This window comes from Scyliorhinus canicula, chromosome 3, assembly GCF_902713615.1.
Source record: "Scyliorhinus canicula chromosome 3, sScyCan1.1, whole genome shotgun sequence".
NCBI lineage: Eukaryota > Metazoa > Chordata > Chondrichthyes > Carcharhiniformes > Scyliorhinidae > Scyliorhinus > Scyliorhinus canicula.
Window position 1 is genome coordinate 86,539,650 of NC_052148.1, and position 6,000 is coordinate 86,545,649.

General features: G+C 49.1%; 1 long non-coding RNA gene across 1 annotated transcript in view; it reads left to right on the forward strand.

Annotated features, from left to right (window-relative positions):
* Window positions 1-2,447, forward strand: part of LOC119962777 — a 50,207-nt gene extending 47,760 nt beyond the window's left edge. The window contains exon 6 of the long non-coding RNA XR_005459952.1: window positions 1,591-2,447. This is a non-coding gene — a long non-coding RNA (uncharacterized LOC119962777). The remainder of the gene's footprint in view (window positions 1-1,590) is intronic.
* Window positions 2,448-6,000: the final 3,553 nt, after the last annotated feature.

Sequence of the window (6,000 nt, forward strand, 5' to 3'; positions counted from 1 at the left end):
GTCTTTGAAGTCTTGCTGTGGTCTTCATGATAGCAGTGACAGATTTATGAGAAATGCTCCTGGCGATGCCAAAAATCCAGAGCTCCTGCATACTGATAAGAGTATTGGGATGTGCCCACTTTTGACCTCTGCTGTTGAGCCTGCAAACTGGGCTGAATTTGAGCAGCTGGAGTCCCCTTTTGAGGTGACTGGAAAATTTAGTTCAAGTTCCTTATTTCTTCAGTGACTCAGGTCATGATTGACATATAAACTCCTACATGAGACCCGCATAGCTATTTTGGGCACTGTAATACACTACACACACTCTCAGGTGACTGTGAACAATAAGTGTTGATGTATCATGTTGTGCAAGTATGTTAATAATGTCGTCGAGACCATGATCTCTACACCCACATCTAATCCACGATGGCCCCATACATTCTAAGTATTTTGTCTCCAACTGTTCCAAGCTGCAGCCACATACTGCACTCCCCACACACACCATCCTCGCCAACAAGGTGGCAGCGAGGAGCGCAGCTCCACGCTTAACCGACGCCGAGCTGCAGACCCTCCTGGCTGCGGTAGAGCAGAGGAGGATGACCTTGTGCCCCAGCCCAGGAAGGAGGCTGCCAGCCCCAGCCATTCGGCGGGCCTACGGGCAGGCGGCTGAGGTGGTCAGCGCCGTGGGCAATACTGCCCAGACAGGTCAGCAGTGCCGTAAAAAACTGCATATCCTCCTGAAGGTGGCCAGGTGAGTAGGCAGCACTATGCGACTGCCATCATTCCCAGTCCCAGTCCCACACACATCACACACCTCTCCCCACCCCAACCCGGAGGGCGGGCAAACACCCACCCTGCCCCACATTCCGGCACCTATACTGACCGTATGGCTAGGTGCCCTGGCCACTGAGGCCACCAGCTACCCACCCCCTGGGCTGCATTCATTGTCGGACTATCTAACACTGTTGTCTTCTATATCCCCCCCCCCCCCCCCACTCCCCCCCCCCTTCCCCCAGGAGAAGGCTGCGCACAACCGCTGGGAGCGGGAGAAGACCTGCAGCCCCTCACTGTGGCAGAGAAGGGTTCCCTGGACGTGGTTGGCAGCCCGGAGGAAGGGGAGGTCGTCGAGGTGGTGTTGGGTCGTGGGCGTGGATGTCAGACCCCACTGAGTTCCCTGTGACACATGTGTCAACCCCCACAAACACCATCCTCATCCCCACACCACCCTCACCCCTGCCCTCACCCCCACACCACCCTCACCCCCACCCTCACCCCCTCACCACCCTCACACCACCCTTACCCCCACGTCACCCCCACCGTCACTCTCACCACCACACCAGCCTCACCACTTCACCACCCCACACCACCCTTACCCCTGCCCTCACCCCCACACCACCCTCAACCCCACCCTCACCCCCTCACACCACCCTTACCCCCACATCACCCCCACCGTCACTCTCACCACCACACCAGCCTCACCACTTCACCACCCCACACCACCCTCACCCTACACCACCCCGCCCTCACCACCCCTCCATCTCCACCCACATGCTCACCCCACCACCCCTCTGGCCTGCGGTCTAATTATGCATCTTGTCTTCTGTTTTGCAGAACCTGCTGCAGATGGGGCGGGTCCATCTGGGGTTCCCCGCCCCCAGCCAGTGCCTCAGCCGAAGCCCCCACCGTGAGCTGACCAGTGCGAGAGCAGCTCAGACACCAGCCCTCCACACGAGACTCAGGAGATCCAGCAGCGCAAGTGCGGGGATGACACAGATTTCCCATCATAACTGTCTCCAACACCCTCCACCACCTCAGAGAAACTCACCGCAGTTGGTCACTTTAGTGAAGAGGCTTCTGGGACACTCTCTGCTGTGCAGCACACAGCTGCTCCGGTACAGCAGATGGAGGTAGGAATACCCAAAGGGGTGGACAGTCGGAGGTTAGGCTGACCCCAGGAACTAGCTGCCGTCCAGATGGGTTTCAGGCTTCTGGAAAGGACTGTCCCATCTATTGTGGAGATGCAGTCGCAGAGCCAGTGTGGGGTTGTCGGCGAGCATCCAGTATCTGCAGGTGCAGTTGGAGGGGTCCAACCACATGCAGCACCAGGAGATGGTGCTGGCAATCTGTGCCACCCAGGCCAACATTGCATGGGCCACAATGGGAACAACATTCGCTGTTCCGGTTCCTCAGCGATGCCAGTGTTAGCATATACTGGTGGGGGTTTATACTCCTGCTGCTCATGTTGGGTGCCACGATTGTTGAGCTGGGCTGTTCACAGCGCAGAGCTAATCCTGGATGATAGCACTATGTCCTGTATGTCTGAGGCACGGTCACACTCTAAATGTGTTATATATGTGAGTTATTGTAGTTGTGTCAATGTCTCTTTAAGATTTGAGTCAGGTGACCTGCATGACATCATTGGCTACTTCACGGGCTTTTCGGGAGTCTCGTGTCAAACCTTGTACAGTGAAGACCTTTTCAATAAACTTCTGTTAATTTTTCATCAAACCCATGTGCTGTTGCAATCCTATTTCTTTTAAGGTGTTAGTCTAAAGATACAACAGTTTGCAGACAAAACTGGCGACGAGAGTGGAATCAGAAGAAAGAGAAGAAAAATTGTTTTTCAGAAATCTGTTGGCAGCTTCAACAGATCAATCAATCAACTGATTAACAGAAGGTCAGAAAGCACTGGCCGCGAGATGGGTAAGGCTTTGGGGCAAAAATTCAAAGAAAGAGCCCATACCATTTTATACCAGCAATCCGAGGAGTAGGTTGTGGGGCTCTCCACATGCAGTGCAGACATGGAGGTAGAGCGGGGCAGAGAACAAAAAATTACCATAACTTTCAACAGTTAAAGCTGTTGGAAGTTTAAATTATTACAAGTTAAAGGTATTGCAAGTGAAACCTGATGTCAGTTAAAGATGTTCCAAATTGGTAATCCATCTTGAATGAACTAGACAACTGAATTAAATTTCAATGACATTTCAAATGCTCACCCACGTACTTTTTGAAGAATGAAGTTTCCTGCCTAAACTACCCTCCAAGGCAGTGCATTCCAGATTCCCACATCCCTTTAGGTGAAAATATATTTCCTAAAATCCCCTCTAGACCTCCTGCCTTTCACCTTAAAATTATGCCCCCTTGTTCTTGATCCTTCAACTAAGGGGAACAGCTGCTTTATATCCACAACATCTATGCGCCTCATAATCTTATACACCTCAATCAGGTCCCCTCTTAACCTTCTCTGCTCAAAAGGAAACAACGCGGCCTTATCCAGCCTCTCTTCATACCTCAAATGCTCCATCCCAGCCAACATCCTGGTAACTTTCCTCTGCACCCCCTCTTGTGCAATCACATCCTTCCTATCGTCACCAGAATTAAACACAATGTTTCAGTTGTAGTCTAACTAAAGTTTTTTACAGATCAAACATAATCTCCCTGCTCTTATAATCTATGCCGTGACTGATAAAGGAGCTAGTCTCCGAAAGCTAGTGAATCCAAATAAACCTGTTGGACTTTAACCTGGTGTTGTAAGGCTTCTCACTGTGCCCACCCCAGTCCAACGCCGGCATCTCCACATCACGACTGATAAAGGCAAGTGTCCCGTATGCCCTCTTAACTACCTTATTAACCTGTCCTGCCGCCTTCTGGGATCTGTAGACAAGTACCCAAGACCCTGCTCTTCCTCGGAGTTTCCTAGTAGCCTGCCATTCATTGAGAACTCTCTTGTCTTGTTACCCCTTCCAAAGTGCATCACCTCACACTTTTCAGGGTTAAATTCCACCTGCCACTGATCTGCCCATCTGATCAATCTGTCTAATTCCTCCTGTAACCTAAGACCTTCTTCACTGTTAACCACCTGGCCAATCCTCATGTTATCTGCATCGCCCACTACATTTTCTTCCACATTGTTTAAAGATATCGCAAATAATAAGGGACCCAGCACTGATCCCATGGCCTCCACTCACACAAACAGCCTTCTATCACCCTCTTGGCTCCTATCACTTAGCCAATTTTGATTCCAACTTGGCATCTTACCTGGATCCCATTGCTTTTATCTTCTTTATCAGTCTCCCATGTGGGACCTTGTGAAAGACTTGCTGAAATCCATATAAACTACATCAACTGCACTGCCCTCATCTACGCATCTGATTGCTTCTTCAAAACATTCAATCAAATTTGTGAGGCATGACCTTCTTCTGACAAAGCCATGCTGAATATCCATGACCAAACCTTACCTCTCCAAGTGGAGATTGATTCTGTCCTTCAGTATTGTCTCCAGTAGTTTCCCTATCACTGATGTGAGACTCACTGGTCTGTAATTCCCTGATATTTCTCTACCACCCTTCTTGAAAAGTGGAACCACATCAGTCATCCTCCAGTCGACTGGTACCTCTCCTATGGAGGTCAAGTTTCTGCATTCAGAAGCACTTCCTGAATACGCGGTCATCTAGGATGCCGGCAGGGGCCATGACTACCACAAATGACAGGTCACACATTCCACTTGGCTGACCTCACCTGCCATGCCTTAAACTTGGGTTTACTGAGTCCTATGCACTAATTTGCTGATTACCTAATCTGAAAGATACTCCATTTACTTTAGCTGTAGCCTCCTTCTCTTCGTCTCTGACATTTTACTTATCCCTGGTGCTTCTCAGTTAATCCCTTAATATTTTTCCAGCTTTTGGGTCTTGCTCTGCAACTGCCTCTTCTGACCTGCGAAAGTAGATGGGAAAACAAGACAGCATAAAAGAGAGAGAAAACCTCCCTCCTTCACTTCACCTAACTCCCATACTTACCAAACTATTAACTCCACTCACTGTTCGCTTCACTCTGTGCTAGATTTACGGAGGGCTTCTGATTTAAACTCTGTCTCAGCTGTTTAGGAACTGGTTTAAACCAGACTACCTGTTAGTCCCAGTGAACTATTCAAGCTACAGCAGCCCCACCCACTGGGAGAGATTGTTTTCCCTTCTCCTCAGCCCTAAAGATACTTAACTGTCTACCCTTTAGAATTTAAACCCTACTAAACAGTGTATGTTATCAAAGAACTAGCAGCAATTAGTACCAGAGTCTAACCATAAGACCATAAGACTATAAGATATAGGGGCAGAATTAGGCCTCTCGGCCCATCGAGTCTGCTCTGCCATTCAATCATGGATGATATTTTCTCATCGCAATTCTCCTGCCTTCTCCCCATAACCCCTGATCCTCTTATTAATCAAGAACCTATCTAACTGTCTTAAAGACACTCAATGATTTGGCCTCCACAGCCTTGTGCGGTGAAGAGTTCCACAAATTCACCACCCTCTGGCTGAAGAAATTCCTCCTCATCAATTCCCGTACCGGCCTCCCCGAACAGGCGCTGGAATGTGGCAACTAGGGGCTTTCCACAGTAACTTCATTGAAGCCTACTTATGACAATAAGCGATTATTATTATTATCTCAGTTTTAAAGGATCGTCCCTTTAGTCTGAGATGGTGTCCTCTGGTTCTACTTTTTCCTACAAATAGAAACATCCTCTCCACGTCCACTCTATCCAGGCCTCGCAGTATCCTGTAAGTTTCAATAAGATCCCCCCTCATCCTTCTGAACTCCAACGAGTATAGACCTAGAGTCCTCAACCGTTCCTCATACGACAAGTTCTTCATTCCAGGAATCATTCTTGTGAACCTCCTCTGGACCCTTTCCAAGGCCAGCACATACTTTCTTAGATCTGGGGCCCAAAACTGCTCACAATACTCCAAATGGGGTCTAACCAGAGCCTTATAGAGCCTCAGTACATCCCTGGTCTTGTATTCTAACTCATGAGATTAACTCTTAAACTCCCAAGTTTACTTAACTAGCGGCTGATTCAACCGCTATAAAAACATGAAAAATGAATCAAACCGGACGGACCACCCGCATTGACCCAGGCACCGGAAACGGCAACAGCAAACCCAGCCCTGTCGACCATCCGATGTCCTCCTTACTAACATCGGGGGCTTGTGCCAAAGTTGGGAGAGCTGTTTCACAGATTGG